General features: G+C 40.8%; 1 protein-coding gene across 3 annotated transcripts in view; it reads left to right on the top strand.

The window, feature by feature from the left end:
- FRYL (FRY like transcription coactivator) overlaps nucleotides 1-27411 on the top strand; it is a 467937-nt gene that overhangs the window by 106835 nt on the left and 333691 nt on the right. For 2 of the 3 annotated variants that reach the window (XM_089690113.1, XM_089690112.1), the window contains one exon: nucleotides 1383-1450. The exons of the other annotated variant lie outside the window; for it this stretch is intronic. The gene's annotated coding sequence lies outside the window, so the exon portion shown is untranslated. The remainder of the gene's footprint in view (nucleotides 1-1382; nucleotides 1451-27411) is intronic. 3 annotated transcript variants of the gene reach the window in all.

Genomic DNA, 27411 nt, shown 5'->3' on the forward strand with positions numbered 1-27411 from the left:
CTCAGACAGGTTATACTAAGTTAGATTAATGAGTGGAGTAGAGGTGGACTTTTTAAAGGCACAGTAACAGGTCTTTGAGAGCCAGAATTCTTGCTGTTTCTTAGGTGTTCAAATACTTATGTTCAGCAGTGCAAGACAAATAAATTCTTTAAAAATTATACAATGTGATTTCCTGAATTATTTTTTTAATTCTGTCTCTCAGAGTGGTAATGCACCTACAATGTGAATTTCAGACCCCTCCAAGATTTCTAAGTGGGAGAACTTGCAAAATCGCAGGGTGTTCAAATACTTCTGTTCCTCACTGTATCTATCTATCTCTCCATCTATCTACCTCTCCATCTATCTCTCCATCTCTCTCTCCCTCCCCCCTCTCTCTCTCCAGCTATCTCTCTCTCCAGCTATCTCTCTCTCTCTCGCTATCTCTCTCGCACTCTCGCTCTCTCCCTCCCCCCAGCTATCTATCCCCCCTCTCTCTCTCGCTCTCTCTCTCTCCCCCCAGCTATCTACCCCCCTCTCTCACTATCTCTATCTCTCGCTATCTCTCTCTCCATCTATCGCTCCATCTCTCTCCCCCCCCTCTCTCACTCTCACTCTCTCTCTCCAGCTATCTCTCTCTCTCCATCTCTCCCCCCTCTCTACAGCTATCTATCTCTCTCTCCAGCTCGCTCTCTCTCTCTCTCTCTCTCTCTCTCTCTCTCTCTCTCGCTATCTCTCTCTCTCTCTATCTCTCTATCTATCTTGCAGTTACAGAGATGAGACAAACCATTTACCACTGACAGGGGTGCTTAAAATGATCAGCTTTTATTTATTTTTGTAAACCCTTTATCCCAAAAGGAAAACAACTGTTTGCTGTAACCGATTTATAAAGTTTTACTTGGAGTTCATCTTCAATTTGTTAGTGTGTTTTAAATCTGCTAGTTCATCTAACACTCCCCTCTGCCCCCTGTGCTCATACATCCTTATTCATCCAGAGTGGTGTTAATGCACAGGTCACCAGGGTACAACAGAGGGGAAAACCCCCCCAGAAAACTAATATAGCCATCACATCTAATGATTTGGTAAGCTGCAATATATTCCATTTTGGTTTCGAGGTTAATAAAGCTTTTAACTTTTTTTTTTTCTTCTTTTTGCTGATGTTAATGAGTGTATTTGTAGGTGCAGGAAATTGTCTCTTGATTAGTAAGTAATTATGTTTGCCTTTCTGTCTGTCTAGGATAATGGAAGTATGATGAGGTTGTGAATAGGTTGTGTGTCTGTTCCATCTTCAGAGGTTGTGTTATGTATACAGTTTATTTTTTGCATGTTAACAATGATTTTGTTGTTGTTTAGGATGAACAAGACTTAAATGTGTTTTATGTGACTTAAATTACTTTCTTTTCCAGTTTGGGCGAGTCTGATCAATGTTGGATATTAGACACTGAAGTGGACCATCTCCAACGGATATCTTGTGGTTAGTACATTTTCTTTAAATTTACTATATTGTTTAGTGTTTTGTCAAGAGGTGCTTGAAATCAAATGTACCAAATATTCTGTGTGATACATCATTGATCCTCTGGTGCAGCCTTTTTAGCACAGAGGAACCTTCGAAATTATTTTCCTCTGTCAAGGAACCTCTGAAAATACCAATTCATTGGAGGTCACTGGAGACAATGCCCCTTACATTCATGGCTAGTGCAAATAGTGTCCCCTTTTACAGTGATGGCCAGACTGCCACCCTTACAGACAGATAAAAAGATCATTAGTGTCATGCCGCTGACTTTGCCAAGTGGCATTAGCCCTAGAACTATGCAGGCACCAGCCAATAGTCAACCAGCCACCTCCTTAGGAACCCCTAACAACCTCTGGAGCTGCCATAGGGTTCTTTATCACCCTGATTGAGAATGCCTGCTCTAGTCTGTACGTTGATTAAGTGATCTGTAACTGGGTGCCCTGTGGAGCTATATTGAGGCACATTGGCTCCAATTCTGGACCCCCCCAGTTTTCAGATTGGTTTATTTATCAGACCCGAAATATCGCCTAACCTTGACATGATTAGTCCTCATTCTAAGCTTTGGCTAAAATGCATCTATCACTAGGGAATGTGGCTATGGATGTGTAAGAGAAGGGAGGACTTAATATGTAAGCCCAACATTTCATATTCCTGATATGTGTCTGCTGTACCATGTACTTCTATGAAATATTATCCTGTTCTCTTTGTATTGATTCCTTTGCATGAAATACCTGGTGTTCCTGCCAGTCCCTCTACTTTCCAATTAAAACCTTACCACACTAGGCATGAGAGCAAAGTTTGGTCAGTTCTCTAGCTGTACTGGGAGCTAATCCAATCATCAGGCTTGTGCTGACACGCCCCCTCTACAGATTAGAGTCAGGCATGAGAGCATAGCACGGTCAGTTTTCTAGCTATGCTGGGAGCTCTTGCTCTCCTCCTAATGATTAGAATTGTCCTTTCACACCCAATCCTGCACAGCCATTCACTGGGAAGTTCAGTGTACTGCTGTTTCTCCTTCCCTAGCTCTCAGAGCTCCTTATGCAGCTGAGAACAGAGGGTATGTATTCACTTTTATAAAAGGGGAAAAAAGGTATTTATAATGTTTTTTTTATATGTATACACAAATGTTTTGTCTTTCATTTCTATTTTAAACTGAATGGGTTGTTTTACAAGTTGAGGGTTCACATATACTTTAAGTAAGTTGTCTTAAAGGAAATCTGGCCCCAGAGAAACATAAAGGCTAAATGATTACTATGAGCAACACTCTCATTATTCCTGTCTTCAATCTGTGCATGCAAGTTCCAAATGTTGTCTTTTTTTTCTGAATTTGCTACTTTGTGCTTTACACTGGCTAAAGTTGCAGTTATATGAACACAATGTGGACACATTCCTCTGTGTAACTGTATAGTTTGTGTTACATATGTGGCCATTATCACCTTCTGGCTAACTTGTACTGTGAACATTGGTAATGGCAGCTCCAAGATATCTGATGGCCTGCTGTGTGTTAGAGCATTACTAAACCCTTAAAAATACTCTCCTCCACCTCCCAGTTTTATGGTGGTTACATCCTTCAGCAGTCAATGTCATCTTCTCCCTGGCTACCTCTTTATTGGCCAGTGGTGGAATGACGTCATCCCGTGCATGTGCAGGGCAACTCTTCTGTAAAAGCATTTTGTAGTGGCTAATCTACAAAGTCTTTTATATAATTTTTACAAAAACGTTAGGAAAGCGCAAGCTTCTTAAAATCTAGAATTCATTTTTTAAAATGAATGTAACCACTGCAATTATAATGTAAAATATATCCTCCCGGTAAATGAACTGTACTTTCACTTTAAGGCTGGCTTATAAAGTCACCATTTAGTTTAGCTAGTGTTGCCCAACGTGGGATTGATAATGTGGAGTCAATGTAGCATTATGTTCTCATACAAAGGTTATCACAGAGTTCTTCCTGATTCTGTGTCACAGATGGTCAGGCTGTATTCAGAGAGCCTAATTAGGTGCTTTTCCATCCTAATAGATTTTTGTAACTAGTCTGTACTTTATAATTTTCCATGGGGGTGCTATCTGTCATGCAACACTAATTATGCATATTCATCTAAACTTAAAAAGCAGCTTTTGTATCACCATCAGACCATGTCCCTTTTGTCATATTCAGCATTTTTCCCCTGTGAACATTTTGCTGTTTCAGCTGTGGTACCAGTGAATGGGCAGGCTCATCAAACACTCTCAGGCCGGAGCTACTGAAATGGACGCTGATCCGCTGAAGCTATCAAAATCTGTTTACTAGCTGACGTCAGAGATAAGATCTTATTAGACTTTCAGAAAATAGAGGATGACTAATTGAAAAAGTGTGAATTAAAGCTGCTAGCATTGAAGAGAAGTGTTTTTTTTTTCCCCCTTGGTTTTGCATCCCTCACCTAACTGAATTATAAGAAGCCCTGTCTGATCCTTGATTGCTTTATGTCATTGAGTTAAATTCCCCTTTCACTTTATTATCTTATCCATGGGGATAACTTCAGGATATTCTAGTCCTTAAAGTGTTACTAAACCCAGGACCCTGCGTTCACTATAGCTGGTCTCCCACAGTACACACAACATGGAAATGCAATTATTTTAGTAAATATAAACTGCTAAATACTTTTTCTTATCAGCAGTATATAGCGGTCTTGTGACTTCAGCAGAGCACTTGTAGGAGGAGTTTTCTTTCTGCTCTAGGAGGATGCAGAACCCCTGACCTCTGTCTGGACATTGCTGATTGGCCCTGTGCTGATCACATGCACTCTCCCAAGAAAAACAAAAAAACCTCTCTAGCAATAACCACCAAAGTGAACGTGTGTATGTGGCTACGGGTTCAGTTTGTCTTATCAGGTGGACATCTGAACAAGAGGAGGGGCATAGAAAACAGGATCAAATGGCCTTTTTACACAATGCAGAGGATTAACCCCTTTGATTCCACAGTGAGTATAACAAGCATGCTTTACTGCATATACAGACTGATTTTACTGTTGTGGGTTTCGTAACTCTTTAATGATCTTAGGCGCCCGATGACTTTAAAGAGGCATTAGGATCTGTGGTCACTATCTCAATCCCACTAGGACAACAAGTCTTCTAAGTGTTTCATAGTGTTCCATTTCCATGGGGGAAAGCTATAACAATTAGAAAAAAATGGTTCAATCAATCCAAGATCTGTTTCTCCAGAAGGCATCTGCATGGCTAGATAAGGCTACCTTCATCTCATGTCTTTGGACTACCTTCGATGTCAAAGGATACTCCAGGGATGATGTGGTCTCCACAGAAATCCAAATGAGTTTGCTGCATAGTCATACTATTGCTAAGGGCAAGCCTCTGGGCTCAGTTGCTAAAATTGTATCAAAGTAGCAGCACCATAATTGAGTCTTTTTAAGGGAGTTGTTCCACTAGATACCGGTGATATTTTGGTCCAAATACATTTTTCAAGTTTCAAGCTGGTCAATTTTGCTTCAGCAGCCAGTTAACCTACTTTATTTAGGGTTGTTGGAGGAAAATGGGTTTCAGTAATCAGTTGTATTTAGGAAGTAAATCGGAGCACCCAAAGGAAATTCATGCAAACCCCATGAGAATTTATTTGATAAGAACTAAACCTAGGACCCTAAGGGAAGAGTGCTAACCCTTTAACCAATGTGCAGGTCAGTGTGGCTACAGAGGCCACAGGAAGCAGCAATAGACACACATTTGCAGTCTTGTATGATCATCGCAGGTACCTGTGCCTCGTATAGCAACTCCGTTTGTAACAATGCCTTCAGTCAGTTGCAGTAGCGTGGAGAAATAGGTCAGTATGAGGTTCATCTGTGTACAAAGGCTAGCATCTAGTTTTGCTGTTGGGGATGAGACCGTTCAGTCAGATACATTTAATGAGAACAAGATACTGTCTTTACTTGACAATGCTTTGTCATCAAACCTGATCTAACTTGCTCTTTATATGATGAAATAGAGAGTCAGATTGACACTTTGGGGTTTATTTACTAAAGCTGGAGAGTCCAAAATCAGACTCCCTTCTGCATAGAAACCAATCAGCTTCTAACCTCAGCTTGTTCAATGAAGCTTTGGCAATGAAACCTGGAAGCTGATTGGTTTCTATGCAGAAGGGAGTCTGATTTTGGACTCTCCAGCTTTAGTAAATAAACCCCTTTGGGTCTGAACACTTACCAGATTTTTGATAATTGGAATTACACAGACCATTAAGTATTAAAAAAGGAATGCTTGTGTCTTTTTTTGTACATTGAGTTAAGGCAACCCATAGATTTGAATAGTCTGGCGATGCACAGAAAAATGGACTTGCACATTTTTGTTTTGTAACACAGTGCACCACAATGGAGGGTAATGTGTTGTAGTGACATTATGAATGAATGGCACCACATTGCACATGTTAAGGTAACTCGCCAGTGTGAATGAATGGACCTTAAAAGTGATTGTAAACTCATATTTTTTATTTATTTATTGAATAATTTCTTAATGATAAACATGTCACTCTTATCTGCTCTGTGCAGTGGTTTTGCACATAGCAACCCCAATCCCCCTCTTAATGCTTCCCCAGCCAGTGCTCCTGGCTCCTCCCCTCAGCCAAGTGCCCACCATAGCAAGCTGCTTGCTAAAGGGACACTCATATGGGCCTGCTCAGAAGGTGTGGGGCACTCAGACGGTTTTTTACTTTAATCTAGAGAGAGTTTTAAGGTATAAAAACATTTAGCCCTTAGAACCAATTTAATGATTTATGGTACCAGCCATGGTTGTACATTTCACAAATGAGCTTTGTTTTCTGTCCTGTTAATCCTCACTGCAGGTAAAATATACACTAAAATACCTTATGCAATCTCTAGTGATGTAAGTGATGTGAAACACTGGCAGTACTACTGGTTTCCAGAGATATTTTCTTTGTTCTTTAGATTACAGTAGGGAGTTCTCCTATGTGGCAAAGAGAAAGTATTCCCATGGACAGATTTTCATTAGTGGGGCCATTAGACCAGGGTTTCTCAACCAGGGTTCCATGGATCCCAAGGCTGCCTCCAGAGTTTGCTAGGGGTTCCCTGAGCAATGAGCAGTTTCTGTCTCTCAGATATGTTCCCACTGACACCATTGTCACCTTTTTAGCTATTGGCAGGAGAAAATATAGGGGAAAAACCTGAAAAAAAAAAATTAATACAACTACCACAACTAAATACTGGTAAGCTGTAATAGATGTATTTTTTGTCCTTGGGTTTACATACACTGTAAAGTACCCAGGGCAGGATTTACCAATAGGTGTGCCTAATGTCATCTCTTATCAGTGCAATTTACCCAGCTGAAATACTGTAAGCTAAATAAGGACCAAGAGGACAAAACTGCTCTGAGCAAAAGGAGTGATCTTGCAAGTAGGGGTTTCTTTGAGCACCATAGGTTTTTTGTCTACAGCAGCCTCTCAACCATTTTAACACAGAGGAGCCCTTGAAATAACTTTCCAGTCTCAGGGAAACTCTGCTAAAAATTCCTTTTTCAGTTCTGCAGAGTGCACAGATGGTAAGAAGTTACTGGATTTTTGGCACTTGTTGAGCAGATAGAACAAAGCACTTTTTGGGGTTGGATGGAATGGATAAAAAGGCAGCAAATAAGAGGAGCTCATGGTTAGTTTTTAGATACACTTTTGCTGTCTTTTTATTGGTTGTTTGGCCTTATGTGTGAGAATCTGGCCTACAGTTCTCATTTTTTGGACATGCCTCTTACATACTTCTGTTTGGGAACAGTCTTTACTTTAGCCTTTTATTCCTCTTAGAAGATCTGCTCCATTCAATCAGCGTCATGTCTATCTTTTCTTTATTTAGGAAGAGTTGAGAGCAGCCACACTGAGCGAAGATTAGTCCTGTATCAACTAAGTTTTTCTATAGTCACAGTTTTCACAGTGCTATGATCTCTACTGATTGGCCCAGTGCTGTCACATGGAGTGATTCACAAGCGTCTTCATTGCCTGAAGTAACTGGTAAAAGGAAAGCATGAAATGGTAAAGGAAAATTTTTCTTAATGATTCTTAGGGGGGATATTGATATCTTACAGGGCAGACCTGGTGGTGATCTCACGTCTGTGGTTAGTCCTGAAACATGCAATCTGGTTGCTTCTGGGGAGAATAGTTAAATGAACAGTTTAGAAAAGTGTCCCCTTGGATGTAGTGGCAATGGCTTCCTCCCCTGTCGCCCTACCCTCTGCAACGAAATAAACATTGTAGACTCTCCGCTGAGTCTACAAGGAAGACTAAAGTAATACAGAAGTATGCAGACGCTCATCTGGGAGTCTGGCCAGCTGTTTCTTTGGAAATTAGCTATGGAAATGTTTGGCAATTATAGCATTAGAAAACCTGCATGGAGTTGATGAATACGATACATAGATAACAAGTATTAGAAGTATTGCGTAGTAAAAATGATAGAATGTTCTCTTTTTTAGTGGCTAAACTTCCGTCATGAAATGGTTAAATTCGTGACTGTGTGCTGAATATTGGATATTATTGTGATGGTGGTTGCATTATCATTTTGTGACCTTTTAAGGTTATGATTTTTGTTTGGATTTTTCAGCTTTGTGCAACTCTGACACTAGAGCTCTTGTTATGGGTTAGACTGGAAACACAAATCACGTTACATAGTCTGGTTGAAAAAAGTACCATATTTTTTGCTCCACCTGACTATAAGACGCACCTAGGTTGTAGCCCTGGTTCACATATATGCGGCTGTCTGGGCCTCATTTTGCGTGGGCACGAGAGCCCATACATTTGAATGGACACCTGTGACATGCAGGGAAGAAGTCCCTGCACTTCTTTGGAAAACGCAGCCCGCACGGGAACCTCGGTTCCCAGTACAGTTGCGTTTTCCAGGTCAGCAATCCTCTGTGCGGGTGGTGAGGCTGCACGGATTTTCATGCGGATCCACAACTGTACCACCCGCACTGATGTGAACCTAGCCTTAGAGGAGGAAAACAAGAAAAAAAATATTCTGAACCAATGGACTGCAGACATAGTACAGGAGATGACCAGAGACTGCAGACATAGTTCAGGAGATGACCAGAGACTGCAGACATAGTTCAGGAGATGACCAGAGACTGCAGACATAGTTCAGAAGATGACCAGAGACTGCAGACATAGTTCAGGAGTTGACCAGAGACTGCAGACATAGTTCAGGAGTTGACCAGAGACTGCAGACATAGTTCAGGAGTTGACCAGAGACTGCAGACATAGTTCAGGAGATGACCAGTGACTGCAGACATAGTTCAGGAGATGACCAGAGACTGCGGAGGTGCGTATGGTGGTACTGACTCACTGCTATGTGTTTAAAGTGAGTAAGCAATGGCTCACATTTGCGCCAGCACTCTGTGAATCCCTCTGACGTGGTGGTAGTCTTGCCATTCACTGATCCTTGTGAATGGATCTGGGCATGGACAACACTGCTGTGTGGGCAAAGCTACATGTAGCTTCACACACAAAAAAACCCAAAAAACAAACACAACGCCCCATGTGTGTACACTCCACAAACACTCCACATTCCACAAGCTGACAGTTTGCTTTCCACCCAAACACTTTCTGTAAACCCCAGAGTGTGCACACCCCTCATCCTCCTGATCTGCACTCCATTATCTTCAATGGAAGGCAGATGAGAAATCAGGGGTGTCATTAAAGAGAACCTGAATTAAAAATATTACATCACATAGGGGACTTTTTGTCCACTATGTTATATAAAAAAATGTTTGTCAGTTGTATTCACACCAGTTGGGGGCACCTGCATATGAAAATATTACTTGCAATACACATTACACTCTCAGTTAACGCTGGAGTTAGAGAATGCTTGAGATGACTGTAACTTTATTAGTGCCTTGAAGACCCCCCCCCCCCAGGGCTTGCATCGCCTATGGAAAATATAGGGTACTGAAGTTGCTTGTTATTTTGCGGGTGCGTGAAATTTAAAACTTGACATTTAGGTATCTATTTGCTCAACCTCGTCTTTTGTATGTTACCAAAATAATTGAGCAATATAATGTGTTTTCGTACCCGAAAATTAACTTTTACTGAAATGTTATATTTGATAAACTGTTGCGCAAATGTCGTCTGAAATAAAAAAATTAAACTGCTGTTCTCCGGGGTCTCTGCTTTTAGAAAGTATATGTATGGGGGTTTTAATCCCTCTTTAAACCTAAAATGATTTTTTAAACATATGTGCAAAAAAAATGCTCTGGCGTTGAAAGTGTTAAAGTGAATACTTCGGAAACGGACCATTTATGTATTTCTACATGGTGATCATATCTCCCTTTAAACACCGCTTCTCAAGGAGGAATAAATCAGTTCAGCTGATCTTTCCTCATAGCTGAAGTCCTCTGTGACAAAGATGACAAATCTGTTTGCACCTAATTTTAGCATACTGTATGCTTTGGAGTATTTACTCTTTCATTTGAAGGAACATTCCCAGAAACCCAATTCAGTTAGAATTATACCTAACCTTCTGTTTTCAGAAATGTTTTCCTTCATTGACCATTACCAATAAAGGCGATCGGAACTTTCAGCAATACAGTTCCTATAATTGAAAAATGAGTGTAACCTAATGTGCAAGATGCCCTAAAACATTTCACTTATATTTCTTTTTGCCATCAGGGCCCCGACTACCTTTAAGTTTTTTAAATTTGATGAATGTTAAAGCGGTAGTTTTTTTTTTTTGTTATCTACAGGTAAGCTTATAATAAAACTTACCCGTAGGTAAAATTAATATATCCTAAACCTGCACCATTTAGGAGATTTTCTCTTTTTTTAACCCAGCACATGCGCTCTGAAGGAACAGCATACTCTTGCCGTTCCTTCAGAGCTGTATGCCGTGGCCCGGGACTCCGTCGCGCATGCGTGGGAGTGACGTCATTGCGACCCAGCCTGTCAGACGGCCGGAGCTCGCAAACCCAGAAGGAAGATCGGTGAAGATGGAAGCCTCTGCAGCGGTGACAGCACACTGCTGGAGAGCTTCGTTTTAAGAGAGGTTTTACATAATGTGCTAGTATGTGATGCATACTAGCACATTCTGACATTACCTTGCAGGGGACTTTATTTCTTTTTTCTTTCCTGCGGTTTACTGCCGCTTTAAAAGATGAATTTCTTGAAGGCCCTGAAACCATAAAGCTGGCCATAGGATTTTGGCTGGTTCCTGATGAACAGGAAGAAATTTTCTCAGTTGGTAGCTCTGCTGACCCAGCTCAGTTTGACAGTAGTCAGTTGATCGGTCAACTTTTGTCGAAGGAGCTTGCTGGAAAATTTTTATCTGAACAGTGGTTGCATCCAGACAGTCAGAGATAAGCTGAGAAAGCTTATTGATTCCTTTTTTTCAAAGAAATCTTAACAGTTTATAGCTAGTTAAAGTTACGTTTGTTTTTCAGGATCCATTGCACATAGCATTTGCCCCCATCTAAATCCCTGCAGGGGTTGCTGAGCTTTGTTGTCAGATAGCTAGCCCCGGCACCTGACCAGCTTTTTGACAATACTGAGGAATAGAGATGGAGTTCTGAGTGACAGCTCAGAAGAGGTGGTGTAACAGGTAGTGCACAAAGAGCCCCCTCTTTTCCTAAGCTGCCAAACAGAACATTTCTGGGCTGTCACCTTATCTGTTCTTTTTAGTTTACACCGAGTCTGGAGCTGGAGCCTGCTATTTGGGGTGACATAGAGAGTGGAAACTGTCAGCTTGTGTTTTGAATGATTGTGACAGGATGAGGCGTGGTGACATCATCGCGGACGCCATTTTGGAAAATGACTGCATGCACATTCCCATAGCAGTGGATCTATGCTATTTGTTTTCAACTAGAATGTGAGTGGGCATTTTATTCTTCTCTACATTAATAAAGCGTGTATACAGTATCATATGGGAGGTCTGTTTTTGTTGTTTATGACTCCTTGGTGGAATCGGACACGTATTGGTGCCAGGTGACAGGAGATCGTGGAGGAGTAGTGGAGGCAATAAGGCATCAAGAAGGGTTCACTTGTTGATGTGATTATCCTGGTTTATGTGGTTATCCCACAAATCGAGCTGGCCCTTGCGGTCTCAATAAGGAGGTGAGGAGGCACTTTGGCTGTTCACGGATATCACTATATAGTGTGTGGCACTTCTGACCATTATTATCCACCATCCGTGTGTCTGTATTCTTGCACCTATTTGGGTGTAATATATGGACTGCATTTATCTGAAAACACAGTTTGGACAATTTTCACATGTGTTGTTTACATGTTCCCCTGAGAGGAATCGCTTGTCTCACTTCCACCTGATCCCCACATTGGGGTTTATTTTTGAGTGGATGGTCACGTGTGTATTTATATTTATCTGTTGATTTATGCATTTATAAACTTGTGTGATTTTCTTAGCGCTACACCATTTTTTGTATATGTTCAATGCGCTTTATGGTTGAAGCAAGGTGTTAGCTGCTTAGGGTAGGGTTTATCCATTTGCAGCGCAGGAGGTCCTTCCTTTCTGTTTTGAATGATTACAGTTGGAGAAAAGCTTTCATTCACTAGGCTGTCTCGGTCAAGTGAAGTAGCCGGTGCATGCTGTTATCAGCTTGTGTTTATGAGAATGAAAGCACTCTTCTCTGATCACTCATAACCCCCTTTTTCTTCCAGGGTTGGAACATCCTTGTTCTTTCTCATGGTGGACCTCCCATGGCTTTACTATGGTGTACCACCTTTTGTCCATGCACTCTTTTCTGTCTTGGGAGGCCCTCCAGCAGATGCACGAGATCCCAAGACAGAAACACTTTCATTATCTACAATTGCGCAATTGGATTTTGTCCCTTTGTTGCACTTTCACCTTTCCTTTCCACAAGACATTTTTTGAGCATACTTGTTTGCACTCCTCGGGGTCCCCTGGTCTTATTTCGATGCTTTATTCCTCCCTTAATGTTAGGCCGTCTCTGTCATCTTTCTTATGTGACCCAGTGTTAGCGGGATCTTGGATCTGGTATTGAGGGGAAAGATCGGAGTAAGGCTTGGATGATGATAGCGAAGTGCTCCTTCAACACAGCCACCCTTGAGGCTGCTTATAAAGTGCTCCTGTGGTGGTACTGGGTCCCGGCTAGGATTGCCCACGCTTATCTTGATAGCAGCAATAGATGTTTTCGGCATTGTGGTCAGCGAGGGGACGTCCTGCATACATGGTGGTCTTGCCCGCGTCTGATCATCTTCTGGTCCAGGGTCTTTGGCTTACTGCAGATGTTATTTCATGTGATGGTTGGCAAAGATGCTCGGCTGAACCTTTTACATAGTCCTATACCGGGCCTCTCTGCACCACAGCAGAAACTGGCCTCCTACCTTTTTATTTCTGCCAAACAAACCACTGCTCAGGCCTGGAAGACCCCTTCTGTTACCATTCAAGGGGGGAAGACCAGGATGACCGCTATGATGCTTAATGAGCAGATGTCCAGTATTCTGAAGGACTTCCATGGAAAATTTCTGAAAGTCTAGGAACCGTGGATATGTTACGCTTTCCCATCCCTGCCTCTGATTAGCTACGGTCGACTGTGAGCGCCATTTGTTCAGGCCCCGTACCTGTGGTACTCACCCTCTCATGGGGCCTATTTTTTCTTCTCTCCCCTTTTTTCTTTTCCCTCTTTCGTTGTTTCCTTCCTCTCCACTTCTTTTCTAAAACAACGGTTAATAAAGATTGACGTCCCCTAGGAGATAGTACAGTATTGTCTTGGATATTTCCCCAATTTTTACTCTGGTCCTATTCGGTCCTGCTAAGTTTGCTATTATGTTACTTGTTATGCGTACTTGCGCTGCTTCTTTCACATCTGCTTGATGTCGACCCTGTGCGGGCAAAACTATGGCTTGTCATAATCCCTTGAAATTTCAGTAAATATATTGTAACAGAAAGCACTCTTCACAGGCTACAGTCACTCACAACACAAGCTGACAGTTTCCACTCTATGTGCCCTAAATAGAAGGCTGCAGCTCTGGACTCTGTAAGCAGAGCTGGAGAGATTGAAATTTATAAATTTATCATTTTTGTTTACGTCCAGTGCTTGGATTTTTATGGGGCTAATTGCTATGTGCACAGGATGCTGTGGTGGATTTAACAATTTTCTCCTCCTTAAATGCCAGCATTACCTTTCAGCCATATGGAAAGAATCTTTCACTATTTGAAGGGCAGGAAGCAGTCAATATTACAGAAGTAACACATTTTTAAAGAGCGAGGCCTACAGAGACCTTATCTGGATTGACAACTGTGTTGAGACCATGTAAATATCCCACAGTATAACTTATGTCACATTGAATCAAAAAGTAAGTATAGGTGCTTGTGAACTATATAAAAGTGCATATATGTAGATATATTAAACAGATGTGGTATTCTGGGGAGAGTGTTTGTACTCTGCACACATCCGATTTATTGTCCAGTAATCCAGAAGAGAAAACCCTAAGTGTCTTACCTCCAGCACTTTATTCTGGGGTTGACCAAAGGATGACAACTCATCAAGCATTGCATTTATGATGCCTGCTTCAGTGACATATCTAAAGGTCAGCTGGCAGTATGTGGACAAGTTCATTTATTGTAAGGTCAGTTTGTCAGGGGATCTCCGAGTTGCCTCTCTCTAAAATGATGATAATATACTGAATATGCCAATTCTTTTAAAATCCAGTACATGAATACTGTGTTCAGACAGTGGTTATAGAAAAGAATCGCCCCCTTTTAAAATAATCACATTTTGTTGCTTTGCAGCATGAAATAAAGACAGACAGACTAGGTTTTTGTTTTATCCAGCTGTATTTACTTAGTGCAACTAATAACATCCAAGTGAACGATATAGCACCAACATGTCAGAAAAAAATAAAAACAAATCTAAAAACAGAATCACTTTGTTGGAAAAAGGATCACCCCCCCCCCCTCCTAAAAATGACTTGTAAACTCCCAGGTGTAGCAAATCGCCTTCTGAACGACACACAAAGCCATTTTGACTTTCAACTATGATCTGCTTTGGTCGTTTAGATTAGCTCAGCATAAAAAGAGCTTTCCTGGAGCATTTCAGTCCCTCATAGTGCAACTGAACAGTCACCTATGGGTGACAAGGCACTGTCAAAAGATGGGATAAAGTTGTGGACAGGCACAAGTCAATAGAAGGATACAAAAAAAATTTAAAAGGCTTTATCAACAGACAGTGAGGTCTGTTAAGAAGTAGAAGGTATTTTGTACAACACAGACCCTCCTTGGATCAGAACGTCGCTCCAAACTGGATGAAAAAGTCAGGAGGAAACTGGACACTACCAAGAGGCCTATAGCAACTCTGAAGCAGTTGCAGGAATTTATGACAGAGTGTTCACTGTGTGGATATGAAAACAATACAACAAATTCTCCATAAATGTAGCTTGTATGGGAGGGTTGCAAGAAAAAAGCCACACCTCAAAAAAGGCTACAAAACGGTGTTGTGGTCAGATGAGACTAAAATTGAATTATTTGGCCTCAACACTTAATGATCTGTCTGGCGGAAATCCAATATAGCTCATCATCCAAATAACACCATTCCTACAGTAAAGCATGGAGGTGGTAATATCCTGTTCTGGAGGGTGTTTCTCTGCAGCAAGGACTGGAGCTCTTGTAAGGATAGAAGGAAAAATGAATGGGGCATAATACCGTCAAATTCTTGAGGAAAATCTGCTGCCCTCTGACAGAAAGTTGTCAATGAGAAGGTGGTTTACCTCCCAACATGTCAATGACCCAAAGCACACAGCAAAATGACCACACAGTGGTTGAAGGAGAAAAAGGTGAATGTCCTTGCACGGCCTAGTCAGAGCCCAGACTTCAACCCCACTGAAAATCTGTGGATTGACTTGAAGACTGCAGTCCACGAACGGTCACCACCAAATTTAACTGAACCTGAGCAGTTCTTCAAAGAAGTGTGGGCAAATATTGCAAATTCTAGATGTGCAAAGCTAGTAGAGACATATCCCAACAGACTAAAGGCTGGAATCAAAGCAAGAGGTGGTTCAATAAAACCTTGAAACAATGGGGTGATCCTTTTTCCAACTCTATCTTTCACTTGGATGTTAAAAGTTGCTCAGCTGTTATAGAAGAAGAACTGTGTCTGTCTTCATTTCCTGTGATTATTTTAAAGGGGGGGGGGGAAATGATTCTTTTTTTTTTTTTTTTTTTTTTTTTTTTTAATACCCACTGTATATATTTCCTGCCCTTGCATGGTCATTCAATCCATCAAAATGAACTCTTTTTAGAGGATTGTAGTTTGTTAGTAATGACTGCTGTTTTTATACATGTGCTTTTGATTAGAAAATGAATTCTGAGGATTGGTTTGTCTTTAATCCCTGTTGGTGATGCATATTTTATTATTTAAAGCAAAGGTCCATTTTCTTGAATTGTTTTATCGGCGAACAGGATACCCTTCCCTAAAGTAGAATTCAAGTGTCACCAGGACTTCCAGCCCAGATGACACCTGTTTTAAAATACAGAAAATGAAGGGAAAATCTCCAACAGCATCACTGAAGGAAATAAAACTTTCCTTTTTGAGTAGAGATTTTTATTTCTGGTTGAACCCCTATTGCAGATTTTACCTCGCTTCCGGTTTAAAAAAAAGATCTGTTTGGCTGAATGTCTGAGCGAATTATAAATGATTTCAGAGAGGAGCAGTCATTTATATAACTGCACTGTAAGTATGAGGTAATAGGAACTTGCAACATTCCTAGCATGTGTTGTATGTAGAACGGTAGTACAGCATAGTTGAGCTCATGGTACAAAGTGTAAGTTGCAATAATATTCTACAAGCACGTTCTGGCCTATACTTCTACTGAGATTAGTAAGGGCAGAGTTCTGAGCAATGTGCAACGGCTGGATTGACTGTCCCGGGCTGCACGAGTTGCTGTACAGAGTTTGAAAATGTCTTGTAATATGTTTAGAAGTCTCTGGTTTGGCTGAAAATTCAAGTGTCATTGCCCTCATGAGTTTTCTCCAGAAGCTTTATGGTTATTGCCTGCAATAGCCATTTGCCCCAAAGTTGTTTCCCCTCTTTTAAAATTAAATTTTCATACTTTTTTCTGGGCTGTTACAAATATCAGCCTTTCTTTCTTGATCTGTAATGGACAATGCATTTTGCATTAGCTGCTGTGGAATCTGTTTGATCTCAGCTCTTGGTGTGGAACCAAGCAAAGCAAGGAAGAGGGTGCAGAGAGCTTCTATAATGAGCAATATGGGAGCACAGTGACCACTCTTGGTGACTGTATGTGGTGTAGCCACTAGATCTACCTTTCTCAACCATTTTGTCCCAAAGGAATCCTTGCAATAATTTCTGGTCTTGGGGAAACTCTGCTTAAACTAAATCATTGGTGGTCAGTGGGAAAAACGGTCCCTACATTAGTGGCATTGGGCAGGGTAAAAACAGGCAGTTAGTAGATCGTCTTCTGTACAACCAGCCTGCCCATACATGGATCAAAATTCAGCTGGTCCCTGCTGAACTGGCTGAATTTTGATCCATGTATGGTCGCCTTTAGTCTGCGATGTCTATGCCTTTTTAGGGTGGCTTGTGGCAGATAATTTACTGTGCCACCTCTGGATTACTGCATGCAAACTGACCGATTTAGCTGCATCCAGTTTGTATGCAGTGAGAAATGCTGCTGCAATGCTGTCCCTGGATGCAAACAGCCTGTGTCCAGGATTGGTAAGAGACTTTATCTGCATGTAGATGCTCAGGAGAGCAATTACATGTGAGTAGTGGTGGTTTGAGCTCTTGATTTGTACAGTGTGTGAATCTGACAGTTGCCACTGCTGGCTGTGGCTGTTTGCACAAATTGGGGCTGATTTACTAAAGGCAAATAGACTGTGCACTTTGCTAGTGCAGTTGCAATCTGCAAGGGAGGTTGTACCAGAGCTTTGTAAATGAGGTGAAGCTTCTCTTTGCAAGAATACCCAATCACACGCAAGGAAAATGTAAACAAAAACCCCACATAAAAACAACATTTGTGCTGGCACGAGTGGGTGATGGAAGTCAGCAGAGATCCTCCACCTTTAGTACACTCTAGAGCAAATCTCCTTGCAGGGCACAGCTGCACTTGCAAATGAACAGTCCGTTTGCCTGTAGTAAATCAACCCCAGTGTGTGTGTGCGCAGCGTTTGCTCTGCTGGCAAGAATCCACTGATTCTCACCAGCGGCCTTCCCCCAGCCCTCTATCTGAATGTATTGTTACTGAGGCAAGATCAGTTGGGTATAATCATTATACTATGCTTCTAAACAAAAACACATCTACAGGGAGCAAGTATGGCACATGGCATGCACATATGTAATACAAGATATGAATAGATCATATTGAGGCATTTTGAATATATGCTACAGTAAGAGAGAAACCTGATGGTTTGTATTGCTACACTTTTACATATTGTCTTGTTATGCAAACTTTGTTCTCTGTGTAGACTGTCCGCTTCCAAAAGGCCTGGAGGCAGAGTATAAATTGCTGAAGTAGTCCTTATGAATAGAATGTATTCATCACCTTCAGTAAGCCTTCATTCTATACTACATTTATAACAAGATCATATTTGCACATCTGCCTTTGTCCTGCGGGTGGCAGTGCTGCTTTTTCCGCTCTATAAACTCTTTGAAAAGAACATGTACAATTGGCAGATTAATGATTAGGAATATTATAGAAAGGGAAATACATCTATGGAAGTTTATCAGACGTTATTACAGACGCATTTAGAAATGGCAACCACAACTGTTTCTTCTGTGCGCATTATTACAGCCTGTTGAAAGGCATGGCTTTCAAAGTATGGTCTACACAATGAACAATTATGTTACACTCCAGGGTGAAGAAGCAGAACATGGACAAATCTACATAGATCATAACCTGCAACAAGTTATCCCCGGGTAAAAGAATCTGGTAGACTAGAGGTGTCGCCATCTGTTCTCTCCATACAGCAATTGCCTCCTGCCTTGTGTTAACACTTTATAAACAGAAGGTGGTAAGTGGGAAAGGATGCCAGCAGATAGACAGATAGTGCAGCAGTTCTACATACAGGTTCCAGGGAACCAGCACATTCTAGAAATTAAGAAAAATTCAGCTGGTGGGTACTTTTTTTTTTTTTTTTTTGGGAAACTAGGTTTTAGATCTCTAGTATTTTTTTACAGTGTCCAGTTTGGGGATGGATATTTTATGTTTTGTTTCTTCATATAAAATCTTAAAGTAGAACTATATGTAATTTTCGGATAGAGCAAGGGAGGGTCATCTGTGTCCCATTGCAGAGATTTCCCTTCACTTCCTGTCCCATAGCCAAACAGAAAGTGAGAGTAAATCCCATTAAACTATGGAATTTTTTGGGGATCCCCAGGCCATCCGAACTAGTGTCCCCATTGGAAAATTTCCCCTCTATTACTTTTCTGGGGACAACCCCAAATTTTGGATTTTCTTTTACTTCCACTTTCAATGATAATAGTAGACAGGACAAATAGAGAATAGAGAGGGTAATTCTCCCCCTTAATTGCGGCACAGACAGCAATAAAAACCTAATACATGTTCTAATACCTCTCCACTCTATCCAAAAGTGAAAAAAAAGTTTTGCCTTTAGTTATACCTTAAAGTTTAATTAAAGGCAAAACTTTTTTTTGTTTCAGATAGAGTGGAGAGGGAATACAACACCTGGCAAGTTTTTATTGCTGTCTCTGCCCCCATTAGGGAGATCCACCCTCTCCACTTGTCCCGTTTATCATGGTCATCTAAGGTGAAAGTAAAAGAAACCCTAAATTTTGAGTTGTCCCCAAAAAAGTAATAGGGGGGAAATTTTCCAATGTGGACATTGGCCCTGTGCTGATCACATGCACTCTCCCAAGAAAAAAAAAACAAACTCTCTAGCAATACACACTAAACTGAGCATGTGCATATGCCTATGGTTCAGTCTGTCTTATCAGGAGATAAGAGGTGGTCACTTGAAAAAGGGGAGGAACAGAGAAGCAAGGATCAAACATCCTTTTCACACAATGCAGAGGATTTACCCTTTAGTTTCTACAGTGAGTATAACAAGCATGCTTTACTGCATATACAGACTGATTTTACTGTTGTGGGTTTAGTAACACATTAATTTGCACAGAGTTTCTCACTTCCCGTTTTGGCCATGGGACAGGAAGTGAAGGGAAATCTACGAAATGTGACACTGATGGCATAAATTAAAATAAAATAAATTAAAATGACAGGAGTTCTAACCCTCCTCATGTTATCCAAAATGGGAAAAAAAAAATTTTGCCTATAATTCTCTTTAAAAAATGTCTCGGTGATAATAGTAAACCCAAAAATGAGTTGTCATCAGAAACATAATGGAGGGAAAATCTTCCGATGGATACTAGTTCTGCTGACCCTGGTGACAATCAGGGATTTCCTGGCACTTCTGTTGTGGTCATGGGACAAGAAGTGAAGGGAAATCCTCCCAATGGGACACAGATGGCAAAAAACCTTGCAGGGATTATAAATCCTCCCTACTCTATTTTAGATTGAAAATCCAGTTGAACTTTGAATTAAAATTGACTAAAGCCATTCCATGCAGTCACAGCCTAAGTAGAAAAGCCTGTCCCTGCCAGCAACTGCAGAATGGGACCTTTGCTGATTTGTGGGGCAGTGATTTCTCCGCAAAGCTGTAACAAGTACAATAACAAATTAAAGCTAAAGCTCTGCAATCGTTGGTCCAAGTCCCAACCACAGCAACACATGCCTGGAGTTTGCATGTTCTCCCTTTGCCTACGTGGGTTTCCTCCAGGTACTCCGGTTTCCTCCCACACTCCAAAGACATGCTGGTAGGTTAATTGGCTCCTGTCTAAATTGGCCCTAGTATGTATGAATGTGAGTTAGGGACCTTAGATTGTACGCCCCTTGAGGGTTAGGGACTGATGTGAATGTACAAACTATGTGTATAAAGCGCTATAGAAGTACCTGTAATTAAATAAACATTTTTGTTTTTTAAATGCAAGCAGACAGGCTTTATATTGAAGAGACTTGTAGTGTTTTTTCTGCAATAAAGAAAAAAACCTGTGTGCCTCCTCACGACCTTTTTTTTTAACCACTTGACCTCCAGAAGGTTTTATCCCCTCCATGATTATGGCATTATTTGCTATTCAACACTGCGCTACTTAAACTTTCAATTTTCTGGTCATACAATACTATACTCAAACAAAATTTATAGCATTTTTTTCCATAGAAATAGAACTTTCCTTTTGGTGGTATTTGATCACCACTGTTTTGTTTTTTTTAGTTTTTATTATATAAACAAAAACAGACTGGAAAAAATCCCAATAAGTGTATTCTATGGTTTGTGTGAAAGTTGTAGCGTCTACAAATGATGGTGTATATATACTGGAATTTATGCAGCTATACTAATAATGGTTGTGATCAGTGTGGTGGGCAACTGACTAAATAACTCTGACGTCACTACTGACACTAATACAGTGATCAGTGGTAATATTGTACACTGTATTAATGACTCTGGCTGGGAAGGGACCTAACAGATGTGTGCTGCTTTTACTTACAGATCTGGCAGTTTTTTTCTCCCTATTTTCAGGGAAAAGAAACAGCTAGGCCGCTGTTCTGTGTACACAGAGGTCTGTGTGGTTGTAAACACAGAACGCTGCTGTGATTGGCTACAGCTGATTGGCAGGTTTAGGCCAAAATCATTGGCTGAAACCTGCTGACAAACTCGTGCTCCAATCGCAGCACGGATCAGCAGGGGGCACGCACGCCCACCCAAAACACAGAAGAAAGGTTACAACATACAGGTACATCACCTAGCCTTGCTGTGCTGTCCACCCATAGTAGATGTACTATATGTGGGCAGCAAGCGGTTAAGATGAAAATAGAAAAAAAAACCTGCGCTATTAGTACTCTATAAAAACAACTATAAATAAATAAAATAACGTAGTGCAACGCTAAAATAAAACTGGTAAATTGCCTTTATAATAAAATAAATGAATCAAAGTTCATGAATATCTGATCATAAAAAACTAAATGTCCCAAAAGTGACAATCGTGATCTGGAGGTGACTACTTCAAAGGTATTTCGGTGCTCGTGCAGATGAAATAATAAAATTGCGCACTCACCAGATGCACAATTTTAATGTGTATGTGTATATATATATATATATATATATATATGTCCTCTCAATGGGATCAGGATAGAGTGAATGAAAAGTAATCCTCCCTCTGAAGGGTAGATGTCACAGCGGGCGATTCCAGGGTTTAAAGCTGATCCAAAACAGCCAGAGATCCCTTACAGGGTATAGTGGATGCAGTATCCTGGGTAGACAGGAGATCCCCTCTCTGGGTGCTAAGATGGACCTTAGATGGGCTTCTGCAAATAAATTCACTCCACCAGGGAGTTGAACAAAAGGGGTGTCTATAGTGTAGTATATAGATGAAAATTTATTGAGGGATATTATTTCCCAAAAACGAGTATTAAAACTGATGCATCAATCGCAATGACCGCAAAATAAAACATGGACTGACCGTCCCGAATCCAAGATGGCTGCCGGACTGCCACAAGGCTGCGGGGGCGTGACGTCATGGCGTAACCAGCTCCTCATAACGCGGTTCGTGCGTGCACTGCACTATGTTATTTTATTTTTTATTTTAGGTTTTATCTGGTTACCTATTGTGTTCAGCTGCTACTTGTAGTGCGCTCACTTATTTTTATCTATTGAAACTATAATTAAATAAAAAGGTCAGTAAAATAAGCCAAATTAAGTCAAATTGAATCAGGAAAGCAACAACAACCAAATGTGCAATCACTCCACTGTGTTAATGAATCTATGTGAAATACTGGTGAAGTGCTTCCAAGATGACATAACACATCAAATATCATATATCCTCATACCATAACCCTTTATCATAAACAGATCCCCCCAGTATTCAGTACCAGTCCACAAAATGCCATTTGGCTAGGGTCGCGGTTGTACATAATTTAAAGTGCTTCAAAACACAGTTTCTCATGACCTTTCTTTTGTAGTGAGACTTCTCGATGTTCCACCTACATATTGAAGTCCACAGGTACATTCGATCATATACACCACCCCTTCCAAAGTACAGCATATAAAATCTTTCATATTAATCTCTTCACCCGTGGCCGTCACTTTAGAACTATTCCTTCTCCTTGGATTCACCTTTGATGCCTTTCATGCATAACTTTTTTGACAGCTGTGAATCCTGCGTTTCCAGAGCAATTGAAGGGGACTGGTTTAGGAGGATCTAAGACTGATTTCTGAAAGAGGGAGTGGAAATAAATCTAGTGGTCTGCACTATTGGATGTTTCTTTGCTTCCATTCAATATATCTATTCCTGGGAGTTCAGTAATGACCAGGTGAATGCTGAATAGGATCGCGCTCTCAAATATAAAAGAAGGGTGGTGAAGGGCACGGTGGTGTTTATTCAAGCTGAAGGAAGTCATATTGCTGTTCTGACCAGAATTGATATATCAATTGAGGATTGCATCAAGATTGGTTGGTGTACGGGACTCTTACATTGGACTACACATTTTTTGTTTTTTATGCTTTAAGGGCTATATGTTTTTTTTTTGCACATTTCTTAAATGATACTGAATACTGAGGGGATCTGTTTAGGATAATGTGTTATGGTATGAGGATATATGATATTCGATTTTTCATAATGGAAGCACTTCGCCTGTTTCAGGGACATCTATTGAATCTGTTGGGGCCAGAACACACAGTTTTGCCCCAAAAGAAGCTTGTGCACTTTTTCAGTTGACTCAATGCTCAGGTGTGAAGGGCACCATTGAATATACACGTAATGGAAATCCTAATGGGGAGCATTTTAGTGCTTCTGGTGAAGTTTCAATATGTGCTTCAAAGTAATGGCGCTTTAGGCTTGATTCACACCTATGTGCGTTTCAATCTGCTGTGGGAAGAGTCCCGGACCCTTTCCAAAAATTCAGTGGCTGAAAATGCGTAAATGTGATTGTGTCCCATAGGAAACCATGTTAAATGGACTGTAGTGAGTTTCTGCAAAATGCAAAAAGCACTAAAACAAAAAATGCATAGGTGTGAACCAGGCCTTAGTAAGCTCTGCTAAGTTTCTACTAAGTTTCAACTAATGCCACCTTCTAATGTATTGTACCCAGTTATGGGGCTCATACAATGGGTTTGTACTAGCTTTAGTAAATTGCTTACCATTCACATTGTAAACATGACTTGCCGGTAGGATTTCTTTTCTGTTTACCAGATGGTATGAAAATAAGTATAAATGTCCATTTTGCCCTCTTTTAAAAGGACATCAGATATGTGAAGATCCATGTGTTGTGGTTTGGGGGGGGGGCAGCAGGTACCTATCTCCTTCAGGTGATTCCACCAGAAGTTCTTCCTTGTAACCACCCACCCCAGCAACCATCTAGGACACATTCCAGGGGGCTGTGGGAACATACACACAGTGCAGCACGGCTTGTGCATGCACAATTGGAAGTCGCAAGGAGTCACAGCCGGCTTCCCACACGTCCGGTGAGGACAGTATTGGATTCCTGTCAGGTAAGTGTCATTTTGTTAAGTCATCAGCTACAGTATTTGTAGCTGCAGACTTTTCTTTTCTTTTTTTTTTTTTTTCTAGATCGGACTGCGGAACTGCTTGAAACAATAGCATAAAGAAAAACAATATTGTCTATAGCAAGTAGAATTATGTATGTTTTCATTTTCTAACGTCAGATTAATAATAGCTAATGATATTGATTGTTATACCTAATCTTAAAAGACCTTGTCTTCATAACCTGGAGGGAATTTTACAGTTCCCTATTATGGGTGGCTCCCTGTATTTAGGGGAGTGTGATGATTTTAACCTCCCTAGCGGTATTCCCGAGTGTAGCTCGGGGTAAAATGTCAGTACCAAAAGCGGTAACCCCGAGCTACACTCGGGCTTACCATGCGGCGCTGCATAGGGATTCCCTGCAGAGCTTACCTTGTCCTTCGCTCCCGCGATGTGTCCCCGGCCATCTCCTCCGGCTGATGCCAGCATCCGGCTTCTGTGTTCCGGTCCCTGTGACGTCGGGACGTACGGGCGCCGCGTCCGGCAGTGGGAAATTTGAAAATTTTAAAAAATTTCATATTTTTTTCCAAACAAATTTTACATAGTAAAACATTGCTGTTTCAGCCCATTTCACATACAAATGGTCCCTAGTGCTTTGTCCTGTCCCCTGCCTGCATTTTTACTGGTCTTTCTGCTTGGAAACTGAGAAACGTCCATGGTGTCCAAAAAGTGTCCCTTTAGGTCAAAAGTGGGTTTAGACCAGCTAGAGAACAGCGATAGTAAATCAGAACCACTTGCAGAATTGAGTGATAATGATTGGTGGGGAAATTCGTCATTAGACACTGAAAACGATTTTGCGTCTTTGCTCAGAAATGTGCGAACTTGGCGTTCTATTTCAAATTTCAGTGTTTTCGGTTTGATTATATTATTGAATTAAATGTATTATTATTATATTATTATTTTTTATGATTATTTATTAAATTATAATTTATGATTTTGTGTTTCAAATTTTATCATACTGGGGATGTTTAATAGACTCTTGTTCGGACAGATTTCAGTGAGTTATTCCTAAAAATTACAGCCTACAATAAAAAAACTACATATTTCCATGCAAAATAATGGTACCGCTTTCAGCACCAAAAATCTGAAATAGTCATACCGCCAGGGAGGTTAACGATATTTTAATGGTTTTTATAGCCTTTTGATGCGCATGTGATTTTCTCTATGTAACATTAGAGATACCTAATTCTCCAAACGATGTGGCTGTTGTTTACCTTGTGTAGGACTGTTCTCTTATTTAATTCCTGAAGTGGTCCTTGTGTAAGCGTGCTTTATTTTATAGCGGGTTTAATGGTGCTAATTTATTTATTTTTTAATTATATTTATATTATGTGAGAATAAAAAACCAAAAAACACACATTTCATCAGTTGTGAATCTAGAGCCTGCACAAGAGTCATTATTGTTGGCTAATCCAAAACTAAAATCACATAGCAACATAGAAAGAAAATGAGGCATGTGTTCCATCAAATAATCAAAAAACACTATATCTGATAAATGACCAGCCCAATAAATATAGCAGTCTATAGATGACTGAATTAAAAAAAAACTGACTTAATTCCTCCATTCACACACTTGATGGAAGTGAGACGTTAACTGGAGGATTGTTAGTAAGTAATTTGGTTGGGTACCATTGATGTGTTTTTTTTTGTTTTTTTTTTAGCTATATGTAATATTTATTTTTACTGATGAATATAGGTATCTGTAAATACATGCTTTTTTTTCATTTCTTGGATAGCATAGGTAAGCAATTGACATTGGAATAAGTGTCCCTTTTGGAAGAATTCATGTCTGTTTCTGACTTGCTTTCAAATCAAAATTTTTGCTGTTCCCCCACTTTCAGTTCCAATGATAATGGTCACCAGGACTTAATAAAAGGGTGAACCTTGCAAACGGGGACACAAACGGCAGTAAATATCTGGTAGAGGTTCTAACTCTTCCCTATTGTATCTAAAGCAAAAAAATGCTTTAGGTATGCTTTAAATACTTTCAGATGTCACTGCAATGTCAGGAGATGTTTGGATAGATGCTGATGTCCAGGATGTTTACATGTTAATTTTCCTGCTTTCAGTTTGATTTCATCCTCTACTGATTGACACCTTAAAGCGGAGTTCCAGCCGTTTTTGTGTTTATTAATAGTCAGCAGCTACAAAAACTGCAGCTGCTGAATTTCAATAAACATACACTCACCTGTCCCAGAGTCCAGTGATGTTCTCACCCGCATCATTCCTGCTCTCCTTCTGTCCATGACGCCGGAATCTCAGCTGTGGGCACCAGGTTGTGACAACTTGCTGCTTCACAGCTGGGTGCCCAGTGTGCACGTGCAAGTTGCACTGCGCATCCTGATTGGTCTGGCAGTCTTCTGGGACCTGTGAAAGTTCCCGGGAGACTGCGGGAGGAAGTAGGAGGCTGAACGTCTGGCTTAATTTGCCGTGGCGAACTGAGCCAGAAGTGGGAGCGGGTACCTGTCAAAACCAGGTACCTGCTCCCCCCTCCCCCTCAAAAGGTGCCAAATATGGCAGTGGAGAGGAGGAGGGGGCAAACAAGCGCAGCTTTCACTTTTGGGTGGAACACCGCTTTAAAGTATAACTAAGGACAAAAATAGAATAATAAATAGAGTGGTGAGGGGTTAGAACCTGTGTCAGGTTTATAATGGGTCCCTGTTAGGAGATTAAGGCTCTGTCTAGTTGCCCTGATCACCATTGTCACTGGGTATGAAAGTGAGGGTAAATCCAACAACCGTTTTAAGCCCCACTCTATACAAAATGGGGAAAAAAGTTTTGGTTTTAGATATTTGGCTCATCAGCAAAAATACAAAGAAAGAAACTAATAAAATATTCATAGTGCAGCAAGTATTTTATTAAAAGTGTTAGAATAGTAATTGAATGCACTCACATATATTAATGGTGCCACAGGGAGCTCCATTCCAAGAAGATCACTAGGGGGATCCCTCTCTCCACACTGCCACTGTTCCCGGCTTCCCATGGACGCGCTCACCGTGAAATCCATTGAGGCTTGAGTTGCACACGTCCCTTCCGGTTCCTCTGTCATCATATCCGGTTGCTGGAATGCATGCTGACCATGGGAACAGCAGCGGTGTGGAGAGAGGGATCCCCCTAGTGAGCTGATTGGGTAGGTGCTCCCTGTGGCACCATCAATATGCGAGTGCATTACATTACTATTCTTTTTAACACTTTTAATAAAATGCTGCACTATGAATACCTTTCTGGGCTCTTTTCTGAAATCTTGACTAAGAATGTGGCTTAGTGTCATTTGAGTGGAAGAGGTCTGAAGGATTCTGCAGGACCAGGCATTGCACCTAAATGTTTACAGGATTTGTGTTTGCATGCTTATTGGTTAC

Source organism: Staurois parvus, unplaced genomic scaffold, assembly GCF_062004578.1.
Source record: "Staurois parvus isolate SC_StPar_1 unplaced genomic scaffold, SC_StPar_1.0 ptg000517l, whole genome shotgun sequence".
In the NCBI taxonomy this organism is placed as follows: domain Eukaryota; kingdom Metazoa; phylum Chordata; class Amphibia; order Anura; family Ranidae; genus Staurois; species Staurois parvus.